At 41.8% G+C, this 15,494-nt stretch overlaps 1 non-coding gene across 1 annotated transcript; it reads left to right on the top strand.

Annotated features, from left to right (window-relative positions):
• The first annotated feature begins 6,174 nt into the window (after window positions 1-6,174).
• On the top strand, window positions 6,175-6,337 carry LOC118593582. Its single transcript, XR_004946256.1, has one exon. It is a non-coding gene; the product is annotated as a U1 spliceosomal RNA (small nuclear RNA).
• Window positions 6,338-15,494: the final 9,157 nt, after the last annotated feature.

Raw genomic sequence — 15,494 nt, 5'->3', positions numbered from 1 at the left:
GTAAAGGAACTTGCCAGAAAAGCCCAGTTATCTGAATTATGTCCTTGGAACCGTGTGAAAGTGGAATGAGAAAACTGGCTCTGTAGAGTCCTCCCCAGGTTGCTATGACATATGCCTAATAATAATAGGTTAAAAAAATTAAAACAGAATCCATGTGTCCATCTCGCTTTTGGAGCCCTCCAGGAACCAGGCTCTATCATATCATGTTTCTCTCTGTTTGCCTCTTCCTCTAGCATGCTATCCCTCACTACACAGAATATTGGTGACCTCCTTAGTCTGGCATTTACTTACTCCAAGATAATATCTTCTCTTTCCCTATGTATCCAAGTATCTCATCAAGACTTAGTTCTGAGAGAAATATTGTTGCTGGTCCCCTTATACTTCTTCTTTGACATTCTTTAGTTAGCATATACTAACTGTAAAAATAATGGGATTGTGACATTTTATGCATATGTGAAGAGTACTTTGCTTATATTTGCCCCCATTACCCTCCTCTATTTCTCTGGTCTCTTCTGGATCCCCCTCTTTCCTAACAATTGCCCCTATGCCCTTTTTAATCTTTTAGATTCACATAGGAGAGAAAGCATGCAATACTTGAGTCTGGCTTCTTAGCTTAAGCTGATGATCTCAATTTCCAGCCATTTTTGGGCAAATGATCTGATTTTGCTCTTCTTTGTGACTGACTAAAGCTGACTAGCACCTTTATTTATCCATTCATCTATTGACCAGCAAGAGGGCTGACTTCACAACTTGGCTACTGTGAATGAATCTGGCCATTTTAAGTGTCTTTGTGCTTCTCTTGTTTACCATCGGTTGTCACATTTAGAAATTCACTTTAGTTATCTCATTTTCTTTTGCACTACATTATATTGGACACATCACATTCTTCTGCAATTAGATGGTGAAGCATGATGGGGACATCACATTCTCTGTAAGTCTGCATTATAATGCCAAGGGAAAGCATGGAACTCAATGACACAGAAATGTGCTCAGTTCTTTTCAGACTATGACCTTATCTCTATCTTGGTTTAATGGGGGTGGGGTTCTAGCTCTACTCCCACCTGGGATAAATTGGGGGGGCAGGGATTTGCTTCTTGTTTTTTCTGCTCTCTACACTATGATCATGGTTCACATGGAAGGGGAAATGACCCCTCTGGAGGGTGACATGCAGACTCTGGTACCTATGTTAGGAGCTATTGCAAGCCTAGGACTGTGCCTTCTCTCTGAAGCTCTTTTCTCTGTCCTGGAATGGTATAAAGTGAACTGTGGCCATCCATGAATACAACATGATGTGGTCTCTGAGAAATACATTCTCCCAGGAAGCTTCCAGTCTAGACTTGAGGAAGAAGAAATAGGAATTCTATTCAGGTTGTTGAGTAAGGTACCTTCTCTACCACAGCTTTGCACTTTGGGCAACAAGACTACCTGGTTTTAAACCATGCCTGGTTTCTTCCAATGTTCTTTCCTCACTTGTAAGAATCAGTAATGAGACATATGTTTATATTTTAAGTATCTCCATATTCAAAATAATTATATACAGTCCATTCTTCCATTTCTCAAAATACAGATTCTATGCTTATTTCAAAATGGCATTTATAATTCATCTAATCTCATGATAAATAAACTCATACCATTTAACCTTTCATATACATTTACCATCTGGAATGTTCATAGAGAGCTATTATAGTTATGAATTCTTACACAAACTCAGGAGTTTTGTTTATTCCTTTTTTCTGTCTTACAATTAACTCTTGCTTGCTAATTTTGCAAAAATCATGAAACAGATAACTAACAAAAAAGGGAACAGGAATACAAGTCCTACCAAGAAGTTATCCAGTATACTAACCATCGGTTTAGACTGTTATTTTATGGATATGCTTATGTGTATATCTATGCATTGATACCCACAACACTTTAATATGCTACACAGCATGCCACTTGACTTTTCAGTGAAAAATACTGTAAATATATTTCTATTTATATGGAGGCTTTCAGGAAATGTTTGGTAAATGAATTGGTGAATTTTAATAGGTATAGGATGTTCAGTCATGTAATATTCTGTTGCAGTTTAGAATCTTCTTGCTTGTCACTGCTGCAAAGAAACAAAGGTTATTTTACTTTTCAAAAGTTCTTTTCTGGATATAAAAGTTCTGTTACTTAATTTCTTTCTATGAAAATAGAACCGCTGACTATCCAGGTAATGAGACATAATTGTCTCTGTTGGATAGTACCTGGAAGGTAGCACTTGCTCAGTACATGGGAGTCAGCATTTTAATGATTACTTGGAAACTTCCATTATATAGAAAAATACAATGAAAATGTAATCATTGGGAAGAGAGGGTGTATCTATTAAATTCTTGTTCAATTATCAGTAGTTCCCCACCTAGTTTTATGCAGTGTTATTTCATTTTCTCTAGTTTCTGGCTTTCCCTATAATTCAATGTCACATCCCTGTGGAATTTTGAATCCAGAGGAGCAGTGTATTATTAGAAATAAGATTTGAATCTTCCCAGGAATTTTGTGTACACCGAGAGGACAAAACCAGTATAGTGAAGATATGACTCATGATACTACATGAGTGTTATGAATATAATTAGCATTTTTCTAAATATAAAACTTGCATTTTTTCTATTTATGTTTCAATCTATGACAAACTATTTAAAATAAAATATCCAAGAACAAGCTCAGTCAATGCCACAATGCCATGAATATTGAAGGCCAGGTTCAGGACTAGGATGCTACCCCTTGCCTTGAGTATCTTTAGTGGCTCACAGCTAAATGGCTTTGGACAAGTTGCTTGGTATGCTAAGTAGTCCTGTTCAACCCTAATAAAAAACAAAACAAAACAAAACCCAATTAGACTGTAACTGTACACGCTTCTTTGGTCAGATACAAATATTCTTTTTTAAAAAACTCTGACCAAATGGGTCCATAAAAATAAAGTCAATGTATTTAATTTCCATCCCTGATTTCTATTAATTTTATTCCATATCTACTTTACTGTTTATAATCATTATTTCCAAATCTGCTTGTGGTAACAATTTGAAGCCTATGGAATAACATGAGATATATATTTCTCCAATGTATTATGCTAAGAAATGTCTTACCTTAGGTAATCTATTGTAAATTGCCTCAGTATCCACTATATTACGCATTTCACAGTGTTTTGTCTCTTTTATTAAAGCTTGGTCTCTTGGAAAATTAAAAAAAAAAAAGACAGGGAGAGAGAGAAAGAAAAAGAGAGAGTAAGGGAGGGAGGGAGGAAGAAATCCTGGCACTTTGGGGCTGTATTTCCACAGCTAGAAAACAGTGGTTGAAACCAATGAAACAGAAGTTTAGGACAGAAGACAGAAGGAAACAGAAGGAGTAATTGCTTTTGCTAGCCACAGTCTTTTGATGTCCCTGTGGGCAACAGAAGCCAGAGGAAGGGCAGTCCAACTCACAGTCTTTGGAAAGGAAGCGTTGTCCTATTCCGGATTCAGCTGTGTCCCGTTGGTTTTCTGGCTTTGAATCTTTGGGCTAAGTTGCTTCTTACCAAGAAAGGAGACCCATCCACTCTTTTATCTGACAGTTTTCTGTGACCTTCCCCTTCGCTCTCATCCTCCAGAGGAACCACAGTGCTAATCCTCCTTGGTCCTCTTTTACAGGCATTTGGTCTCCTCCTGGCCCCACTGGAGGACAGATCTTCACACCTGTTGCTAGAAGGAACTACCCATATTTCTTGAAATGTGTGACCACTGCAGATAGAAGGAAAGTGTTTCCACATAACTGTTCCGAATCACTTCTGAGGATATAAGTCTTCACTTGGGGCTCTCAAGTACAGAAAATCCCCTTTTACAGATAATATCAGGATTTTTTTCACTGACAATACAGTGCTCACTTTTCCAAAGCCATGTGTCCATACTTCACATCTTATCTAGGGTTCTCCAGAGAGACATATCAAATGATATAATCATGACAACCAGGAAGTCCTCAGGGCATCGGTAAGCCTGAGACACGGTAGTGCAGCCAATGTCTAGTGGCTTCAGAAAGAGAGATGCTGATGGGAAGCCTCTTCATGAGGCCAAAGGTACAAGAATGGAGGGAGTTGCTGGTTTATGTCCTGAAGTCCAGAGACCAGAGGGCCTGGCATTGGCCTTCTCATGTACAAAGGCATAAGAGTATTTCAGCTCTGTAAGAGAGAGAAGAGGCTGGGGATTTAGCTCAGTGGTAGAGCACTTGCCTAGCAAGCACAAGGCCAGGGTTCAGTCCTCAGCGAGAGAGAGAGAGAGAGAGAGAGAGAGAGAGAGAGAGAGAGAGAGAGAGAGAGAGAGAGAGAGAGAGAGAGAGAGAGAGAGAGAGAGAGAGAGAGAGAGAGAGAGAGAGAGAGAGAGAGAGAGAGAGAGAGAGAGAGAGAGATTTACTATGCCTTTGTGCTCTGTTCATGCACCAGTCCATTAGAAGTTTTCTGCTCGCACTAACCATGGTTTCTCCTTGCTCACCTTATTGAATTGCAGCTTGATCTTTGGAAACATTCTTACACACCTAGGTTAGAACAATTATTCTAACTAAACATCAAAGTGCCTGGGTTTCTATCTAAGAGAAGAGGAATGGGCTCAGTGCATGCTAGATTTAAGTATAATTAATGCTTTCTGGGATCCTTCATCCAGTGAGGTTAGCTTTTACAAATAAGCATTGCAAGTCTACCCTTTTTTACCAGGGCACCCATGCACATCTCCTTGAACAACACTTGATCTCCAAATGATGCAATAAGATCCACTATCTGGACACAATTACCTGGCATACAACTGAAAGGCCTAGTCCCTTCTCCACAGAGGAAATAAAATGCCCAGGTGATGCTTCCCATCTTTTGATATGCTAAAACTCAAACATTATGGTGCAAAGTTAACAATACAATATAAATTAAGTCTTTCTTTATATGACAAAAGAATAATAAGTGTGAAACAAATGTGTTATACACATATGTACATACCAAGGAAGACTACAGAGAAAAAAGTTCCACCCCAGCCACCATGACATATTCTCAATGAAATAAGTAGGAAGTATCTGTGACAATTAGGATATTAATTTCTGTAACTCATCACGTGGTTAAAACTGGCATTGATTGACTGATGGATTGAGACAGGCTGGACTTGGCCTCACATCAGTCTTCTTGCATCTGTCTCCTAAGTGCTGGGCTGATAGGCATGTGCCATCATGCCTGGGTAAAGTGGGTAGTTAAAACTACTCTTTTGTTATCAGGGTCTTTTCTTTGCTAGAGAAAACATCCTAAGTATTTAAAAATAACTTACACAACCCTCAATCCTAAGTGAAGCTGGTACCGATGTATCCAGACATTCACAACCCTCTCGTATTCCTTCAAACTTCACTCTCACCAAAAAGGAAAGGGCAAAGTGTGTCCATCATTCAAAGCAACCAAGATTGAGTTGTTTTACTCAATAAAATAACTGTTCCTCGTTTGGAAGAACCAACTGCAGATGGTGCTAATTCAAAGGGAACTGGCAGACTGACCCCGTGTTTCACGGAGTTCAGTTGTTAGAGAGACTGACAGAAGCATCATGCAAGCAAGCCCAAGTATGTCCCTACGACTTTGGCTATTTATAGGGTGTTCAGGACAAAAGTGACCAAGCTTGAATGTATCCTTTTAATATCGTGCTAATGTCAAAGAGTCAGGTGCATTCCCAGCACCACAATCAACTCATGAAACTCCACACACCACAGCTTGTAGTCTGCTGGTTAACTGTGCAGGGACAACTGACTAGGTTCGTCAAGGCTGATGGGGCAATCACTGTGGCTATATATCAAGATGGCTGCTAAGCTTAGCCAATGCTTGTAACTAGCTCTTAAAATCTTAGAGCATCATCCCCCACCACACACACCTTTTGCAATACGCCCTGGGCCTGGAATGGGTTTTACGTTTGTGTAGCAGTGTTTTGTGAGACCATTCATCTGGCTTGTCAGCAGAGTCCATGTCAACAGTAGAGGCTCACACACCAAGACAGACTAAGAACACTAATGCAAGAGAAAATATCAACCTTTGTTTTCCCACACGTAACCAAATCAATGATCAACATCTTTCTTTAGAAGGAACAAGATCAGACAAGAAATTAATTCAAGTTTAACAGGTTCTAGAAAAAAGCAGTTTGAGAATCCATATATGCATGTAAAAACAAAATACTTACCTGGCAGGGGAGATACCATGATCAAGAAGGTGGTTTTCTCAGGGCGAGGCTTATCCATTGCACTCTGGATATGCTGACCCCTGCGATTTCCCCAAATGCAGGAAACTCGACTGCATACTTTGTGGTAGTGGGGTCTGCGTTCATGCTCTCCCCTGAACCCCCACCACAAATATTTGGTAGGGATTTGTAAAGGTAGATCTACACCATCCCACAAGATACTATCGTTAATACACTAGCCACATAGTGAAGCTGGTTCCCTGAGGGGAAAACCTCTATTTTAAATATACTTTCAAATGTCCTTTCCTCTTGTTTTAGCTAGAATTTTTTTTTTAGGGGAAACTGAGTTCACTCAGAGGCATTTCTGTGTATCATTTTATGTAACAAGATGACTATTTCCTAAGGTGTTCCTGCCTATCATTGTAACCTCTTGAACATGTACTCCATCATTTTGAGCAGAGCAGACCCTAAAAGGTGTCTGCCATCTTCCTTCTTGAATTATGACTGAAACTGAACATGCTCGCAAATGTGCCCATTCTTAATGTGCTTTCCTACAAGAGTTCATATAAATGTTCTAAATAAACCCTAACACTTTTTTTGTTTGAGGAGGGGGTATGGCCCCAGAGAGATCGCCTATGCTTTCCTTCCCTGCTGCAGTGGGTAGATCCCTTTCCATTCTTCTATTTCCTGGATGCACTTGTTTAGACTGTGTGTCCTGAGATGTGAATTCACGGTGTGCAATTACAAACACAACCATAGCCATCAGGGAGAGCAACTAGCTGCCTGCCAGCAGGACAGGGTCCCTGGATGGCTGCCCCAGTCATTGTGAAAATAACATTTTAGACCAACTGTGGACCTACCAGATACTTTATGTACCCTACTCAGGACATAACTATGGCTACACAGCTAGACCACAAGAGGATAGATGGAACTGAGGGTCATCCCTCACACTGGGAGGAAAGCTCACAGAACAATCCAGGGTAAATAGACCACTTGTGTACCAATCAAACCACCTCATCTTTTGATGGTTTGCAAAAGGACAAAACAACAACACTGTCCTTGCATTAACTGTGGCTATGCAGGGTCTGCACCCACAGTCTGGGTGTGGATGGTGTCAGTGGTAAGTGCACCCAGCCACTCATATATGACGATTATGTCAGCCACACGATTATGTCATGATTTATCAAGGATTTAGGCTCTTTCCTGGGTGGTGTGTCCTGGTCACTGTCCATCTGTCATGCATACACCTGTATCACACTTATCTCCTTTTGACAGTGGTGATTTCATCGGCTCTCTTTGTAGGACTGATGAGATCAGTAGATCACGTTTTGCTTGCCACAGTGACATCCACAGTGTATGTGCTTAATGTGCTGTCCAATCTTAAGTTCAACTGGCTAGTGGCATGGACCTTATGACACTCATAGCCCACTGACTCTTCTGTTTGCTTTCCACTTCAGAACAGTGTAAGTGACAGATTATACTGCAGCAGTAGTCCAGACATGTACCCCCACACAGTGGACCCATGTGTCTATCACACATTTTCATGTATGGAGACCACCTTCTCTTGTAGTTGGAGGGTCAAAGACACTACACAGCATCAGGGCTTGTGGGGTAGTTTCATAAATAACCAGGAATCATCACAACCCACAGCTCAGGAGCCAGTATGTTACATGGTTATAGAACTTGCACCACTGATTACAGTAGGGAGGTATATCATAGTGAATTGTATTGATAAGATATTCACACATCTCCTTTACAAGATGGCTAGTTCCCAGTATCACTCAGTAAGAACTGGCTAGTGGTTCCAACTGTGGTAGGGCATTGTACACCACTAGAAGCTGGTGTTCTAGGGAAGTCATCTACTTCAGTTTCTTTATACAGCTATGTTAGTGGCTATCTTCTTGTCCTTATTCTTGCCAGAGAGCCCACCTCATGCCATCTGTTATGCTAGTGACGTTAGATTGCCCAGCATTCTTGATACCCCAGCTACCCCCATCTTTTGCGTGATCCTTTCTAGGGAAAATCCTGTGCAACTCTGTCTTTAGTTTGCCAATGTATTATTGGGCATTGACATTGGTCTGACTAAGGAATAAATGTCCGCCAATAACATAGGGACCCTACAAACGCCTGTACATTATTTATCACATTAATATGGACATGTTTTGTGGTTGTTGCTGTTTTAACCTAATCCTACATCTGGAATCAAATAAGTCTTATTCATGCAGATACTTCTAGGCACTTTTTATGTAGTCCACAGCCTAGGACCTCATTGGAATTGAAAGCCCATCCTTGCATGCAGAGGTGAGTGAGCTCTCTCTGTTCTGCTCAGTCGGCTGAGTCTAGTTTTCACAAATGAGCACATCATCTGGATAACTGGACTAGAAAATCAATAGAGAATAAGAACAGAGGAGGACCTGGGCAACCATGATGTGACATACAGGGGTACCTGGAATGTCCATGGTCTTTTCTCTCAAATAGAGGCAAACTAGTTTTGTAAGTTTGGCTGCCTAAGAGTCCTTAAAGAGGCACTCGCTGAATCTAGACCAGAGTAAACAAAGCCAAGGGAGGCTTTAAAAATATCTAAGTGATGTTAGGCACTGTGGGATGGATAGACCTTCCTACCCATCCTAATTAGGCAACTTGTAGTTAAAAGTGAACAGTTTTTTATCTGGCCAAACAAAGCTAGCCAAGGAGTTACAGACAGGTAGAATTACAAACTGTTCCTTCTTCTACATACTATCTCACGTCTTAATATGACCACCTGGCAGCTTGTATTGCCTGAGGTTCACCCACTTAGGGCCAGGATGACTAGCAGGGTGCCATACACTCCTTTAACTATACGTTTGGTATTCAAACTTTGAGTCTCTATCTTTCCTCAGGAGTCTGTAGTATCTTTCTGAGTACAACATCCTTCCCCAGAAAGTTTTAAAGAAGGTTGGGAAATCAGTACCACCAAATATTGAGTAGATACTCTTTGGTTTTGTTTCCCCCTCTTTTCTAAATGGTTCTTTGGTAATTTCATACAATGTGTTTTGATCATATCCACCCCTTTCCCCAAACTCTTCCTGGATTTAGTTCCCCTTCCCTACCCAGCCAACTTTATATCCTCTTTTTTGTTTTATTAAAAATGTTTTCAGATTTATCTATCTTAAATGTGTTAGTGTTTTGCTTGCATGAGTGTGGGTGTACCATATATGTGCATGGTGCTTGCTGAGGTCAGAAGAGGGTGCCGAATCTCCTGCACCTGGAGTTAGTGATGGTTGTGAGCCACCGTGTGAACTAAACCTGGGTCCTCTATAAGAGCAGCCTGTGCTCTTAACTGCCAAGCCATCTCTCCAGTCCTCTCATTTTAAATTTCATTTTAAACACACCAAGTGCAGCTGGTGCTGCCTATGTGCTCTTCAATGTGTGGCTCTCCACCAGACCATGGTCAACTCAGCAGGGGCCACACCTGTAAAGTGACTATTGTTCTCCTAGAAGCTGTCAATTGTCAACAGCTCCTTAGCTAGGGGTGGGACTTCCTGACCACCTTCCCTTTGGTCTGCCTGGAGCCTGCTCAGCTCTTGTGCATGCTGTCTCAATTGCTACAAATTCCTATGTGCAACTGCCTTGTTGTATCCAGAGAACAGTTTCTTTCTAGTCCCTGACATCCTCCGACTCTTACAATCTTTCCACTTCCTCTTCCAAAATAATCCCCGAGCTTTGAAAGGAGGGGGAAGCTATAGTTCTTTCCCAATTCCAGAGGGGGCAGTTCTGGCTTTGCTTTATTGGTCTCACTGTTCTTGGAAAACTACAGTCTTTGCTCTGATGGACTTTTTGTTCCTGAAGGATCAGTAGCAGTGGTTCTCAAGGGAGGCCTCTGTTAAGTCCCTGTGTCCCTCATTCTGATGTGACATTGGCGCCACCTTAAGTAGAAGGAGTGGGAAGAAGGTATTGCTCACAGCTGTGGAGGCCAGCTCCCAAGCTCTTCTTCTGAGAGCCATGGATGGGAAGGATTAGAGCTGCTGCTAAAGCCAAGGTTCCTTCCACAAGTCTATCAAGCTTGCAAGGGCTTTTAATCTATCGTTTCTTCAGAGGATCAGCACGACCATGTCACACCTGCTTCTTTCTTTAACCAGCTTCTAATTTTGTTCGTTTCCTATTTTAAACTTGTTTCTTTCTCTTGGCAGTTTTTGTGACAAGACACTCCCTGTCCCAAATGTGCAACAGCCTCACCCACATGATAAACATCATCTCCAACTTTTAAACGAGGAGGGGGAGAACAAGTCATATTATTCTTCAGGGGTGTTTCATAACAGCTTTTTTTTTTTTTTTTTAAATGTTGCTTGTTTTGTGCCAACCATGAAACTAGCCTTTTCAGGTCCTAGAAATACTTGGGAATAAATGGCCTCTCCCATGCCTAATACTTGCAGAATACTTTCTTTTCATTAGAATACCTGTTCTGGGGGACCACTAGTGTAAATCTGGAGTCCAAGAGATATAGAGTTTAGTGTTAGAATAGCTAAGGGCACAGTTAGAGAGAGAAGGAGGAGAGGGAAAAAAAGGAGGCAGAAGGGGGAGGGGAGGATGACAAAGAAGAAGGGGGAGAGTGGAAGGGAGGGGAGAAAGGAGATTGTGGTGGTATTGCGTTCCCCAAAATATTATGCACCCTAGTAAACTTATCTGGGGTCAGAGAACAGGACAGCCACTAGATACAGAAACTGGAAAACGGTGGCACTCACACCTTTAATCCTAGCATTCCAGAGGCAGAAATCTATCTGGATCTCTGTGAGTTCAAGGCCACATTGGAAACAGTCAGGCATGGTGACAAGAGCCTTTAATCCCAGGGAGTGATGGCAGAAAGCAGAAAGGTATATAAGGCGTGAAGACCAGAAAGTAGAAGCATTTGGCTGGTTAAGCTTTTAGGCTTCTAGCAGCAGTTCAGCTGAGAGCCATTGGGATGAGGACACAGAGGCTTCCAGTCTGAGGAAACAGGATCAGCTGAGGAACTGGTGAGGTGAGGTGGCTGTGGCTTGTTCTACTTCTCTGATCTTTCAGCATTCACCCCAATACCTGGCTCCTGGGTTTGATTTTATTAATAAGACCTGTTAAGATTCCTACTACAGGAGATGATTGATCTTCTGTCTGTTTTAAGTAGCAAGCTGACTGGAGAATGCCTATCTTTCTGAGTGTGGATCTTCTCCACTTAGTCTGCCCACTAACACCAGTCTCCTTTGGAAACATCTTCACAGACCCACCGAGAAATTCCGCTTCACCAATAGTTCCAGATGCCATTCCACATCACAGTCCAGTTGTAGCCCCAATTAACCACTGTAACCCAATGGATGAAATTGAAAACTCTCACAATCCCCATGGATTAAATTATTTTATTGATTCTGGGAGTAGAAATAGGCTCTAAAGGGAAATACGCCGGGTGTTCCTCTCCCATGTGTGCGCAAAAGGCAGGGTGAATGGGATGAAGAACGTTGTCCAAGATGCTGACGAGCTTCAGTAGACCTGAGCCGCACTCATCTGAGATCCTCTTTTTATTTCCTTTCAGTCAATGTATTACTCTTTTCAGACAGGAATGGCGTCTCAAAGAAAGTAACACCGTTGCTTCTGTCTTATTGAAAACTGTGGTCACACAGAAATTTGGAGACTTTTGTAGCTTATTGGATTAATGAATGATCCTTTCCCGTGACTCTCTCAGTGTGGACTAAACATTTTCCACAGGTATTTTACTAAAGGGGTTCGTGCTGGCTAATTTTTGCCACCTTGACACAAACTAGAGGGAAGGAGGAGACCTCAGTTGAGGAAGTGCCTCCCTCGGATTGTAGGCCACGACTGTGGCCGTTTTCTTGATTGCCCATTGATGTGGGAGGACCCAGCCCACTGTGAGCAGTGAGACCTAAGGGCAGGTGATCCTGGTGGTATAAGAAATAATATAGAACAATCCACGGAGAGCAAGCCAGTAAATAGCCTTCCCCTGTGGTTTCTGCTTTGGTTCCTGCCTTGAGTTCCTGGCCTGGCACACATCAATGATGGACCTCTAAACTGAAAAAAAAAAAAAAACCAAACCCTTTCCTCCTCCAAGTTGGTTTTTGGGTAGTGTTTTATCATGGAAACAGAAAGCAAAGTCGGGCTGGATTGTTGTTGTTTGATTTTGCTCTTTTTTGGGGGGGGGGCCCTCCATCCAGCTCCCAAATAAATCACTCACAGAGGCTTATTCTCAATTATGAATTCCCAGCCTTAAGTTGGCTTAGTTTTTTTGCCATCTTTTCTTAACTTTGAATTATCCCATCTATCTTTTGCCTCTGGGTTTTCCCTTTTCTATTCTGGTATACCTTTCTTTGTATACTCTGTGGCTGGCCCCTGGAGTCCTCCTCCTTCCTCCTCCCTCCTCCTCCTCATCCCTCCTCCTCCTCCTCCTCGTCCCTCCTCCTCATCCCTCCTCCTCCTTCTTCCTCTTCCCTCCTCCTTCTTTCTTCCTCACTCTATCTCTCTTTACATATACTCTCTGCCTGCCAGCCCCGCCTTTCCTTTCTCCTGCTTTGCTATCGGTCAGTTCTTTATTAGAGCATCAGGTGTTTGAGACAGGCATGGTAACACAGCTTCACAGAGTTAAACAAACACAACATGAACAAAAGCACCATACCTTAAAATAAGGTTCTACTACACAGGCTCGTTTCTAGCTCACCGCTAGCTATAACTCTCCCACTGGCACTGGCAGGCAAGGATAGATCCCTTGGTGTGAATGGCCCTGTGCACATGAACAGCTTGCGCTTTCAACCCTTGAGGCTTTAAGCCTTCAGACCTAAGGTTGCTTCTGAGAATGTAAATGGTTGATTTCGGAGGAAAAGTCAAGGGAGACACAGCCACAAGTGTTTACAGGTCAAGAGAGAGTGTTTTTTATGACACCTTGATTCTGGTCACAGCAGGGGGAATGCCTAATGGAGTGACACAGGTTGAAGTTATTACAGAGGAGAACTGATGTGGAACGTCAAGCAGCAGGAGGAGGTGGATGCCATAGCTTCCAAAGAGGTGCTGCTTTTGACCCCGGGGGAAGATGGGAGGGAAGGACATTGTGACGGTAGATTAGCCAGGAGTTTGAGTCTGTTTATATCTGACTGCTTTGATTATCTGAATGATACAGGAGACAAAACTGTGTTCTGTGGGAGCTGAGGTTGGGGATTCAACTGGGATGTGAGAAAAATATGAATGAAGAGTCATTAAAACAATATCAAAAGGGAAGGTTGGTAATCTGGAGTGGGGCTGGTCCTGATATCACTAAGCAACATGCAGAGTCCTCTGTGTCTGCCCCCAGCTCTATCTCTTCTCTCTTCTGATCCGTGTGTGTGTGTGTGTGTGTGTGTGTGTGTGTGTGTGTGTGTGTGTGTGTGTATACATTGTGTTTAATGTCTTACTCATTTCAATCTGGTCAGTGTAGATCTCCCACTGTTACAATGTAAGCTCAATGCTGTCTGTTCCGATTTCTGATGTAGTCCTGCTGCAGACTGGTACAGATTAGGTACAAGTACCTGTTTGTTGAAAACATGAACTGCTAAGCAACAGTGGGAGTGGAAAAGGGAGCTTCTTAGAGATTCCAGAATCCAGAGGTATAGATTCACTCATCAGTACTTAAAGAAAGAAGTGAAAATTGATCTGAGTCTTGGATGAAGAATTTACTAAGTGGATACTGCAGAAAAACAGGACCTGGGATGATATTGGAGTTGTTAGGTCCAAAACCTGGGCCCTGGTGGTCTTAATAGGCTTCTCTTACCTACTTATTATCCTCAGTAGACCAATGAAAGAGACAAATAAAAGTGAAAAGCAAAAGGGAGATTTATTCAATGTAGGCACTTTAGAAATGGGAAAAAATAAAGAGGCCCATTGACCTTTCAAGTCCATCCTCAGGATCTTGGCACGAAGATGAGGTTTAAATGTTGGGCAAACAGTGTTCCTATGTCAGTAGTGCTGGTCAGTGTTTTGTGGCACTCCCCGTCTGCTCTTCAGTTCTTGGTTGGGTCTGAGCCACTGTGGAACTGGCGGGTGAGAGAGATTTGTCCTGACTGTGGGCCAGGCAGGAAAACTCCAACTACACTTCAGTCTCCCCCACAGGGGCTCCAAAGATCTATCAGAACTGTGTAAAATGTCTTTCTGGCACTTTGCTGACTTACCCATCTCCCAACTCCAGATCTTAAGACAAGACAACTAAACTCTAAAACTGCTGGAGGAAAATAGAGAGAAAATACTTTAAGACGCATGTATAGGCAAGAAGAGCTTTCTGAGAGCTCCAGTATCTCAGGAAATAATCTCAAGAAATGACCTGTGGGACTGCATGAAATGAGAAAGCTTCTGTACAGCAGCAAAGCAAGCAAGCAACAGAATGAAGCGTCGGCCTGCAGAATGAGAGCCTGCCTTTCTACATCTGAGGGGGGCTGGTATCTAAATATGGAAAATAATTAAAAAGGTAATATAAATAAGAACAAATAATCCAGTTAACATGTGGGAAAATAAAACTACAGACCCTTCTCAAAAGAACAGAGGGCCAATAGACAAATAAAAACCCTCAGCATCAGACACAAGTGAGGTGCAAATAAAAGCCATATTGAGATGTGATCTCATCTCTGTCAGAATGGAAGTCATTAAAAACAAACAGCAGCTGGTGGGGCTGTCTGAGATATATCACTGATTCAAGTGTAAAGTAGTACAGACACTAGGGAAATCAGTATTGAGGTTCTTCAAAAAGTTAAAAATATAACTACTATATGATTAACCACACCACTTCTGGGAATATACAAAAAAAACCAAACAAACAAAAAAAAAAAACAAAAAAAAAACCAAGTCAGCAAACTACAGAGAAAACTGGTTATTCATGTTTGTTGAAGCAACGTTCAGGACAGCCAAGTTACAAAATCAGCATTAAGTATGCATTAAAACATGAATGGGTGAGAAAAATGTAGTATGTGTACACAATGGAGTTTTATTTAGTCATAAAGGACAAAATTATGTCATTTGCAGGAAAGTAGATAGAAGATATTATATCAAGCAAATTAAAGCAAATCCAGAAAGACTCATAACATATATTTTTCTTCATCCATGTTATCCAGGTTTTACACACACACACACACACACACTGAAAACATAAGGAAGACTACTTGAGAAAAAGAAGAGTACCAGTTACCAGTGCTGGGTAGGTAGACAGGCATTAGCAAGCTTGGGGGCCACTGAAGATGGACCCCCCTCTGGCCAAAGCAACTTTGGACCCCATGTGCCATTTTCCTGATAGTACAGCAATTTTCTGAAAGGAGGGATAGAGAAACACAAATGTCCTTC

This window comes from Onychomys torridus, chromosome 11 (assembly GCF_903995425.1).
Source record: "Onychomys torridus chromosome 11, mOncTor1.1, whole genome shotgun sequence".
Lineage (NCBI taxonomy): Eukaryota > Metazoa > Chordata > Mammalia > Rodentia > Cricetidae > Onychomys > Onychomys torridus.
Note: the sequence above shows the minus strand (reverse complement) of the source record. Positions and strands in the feature narration are given on the sequence as shown.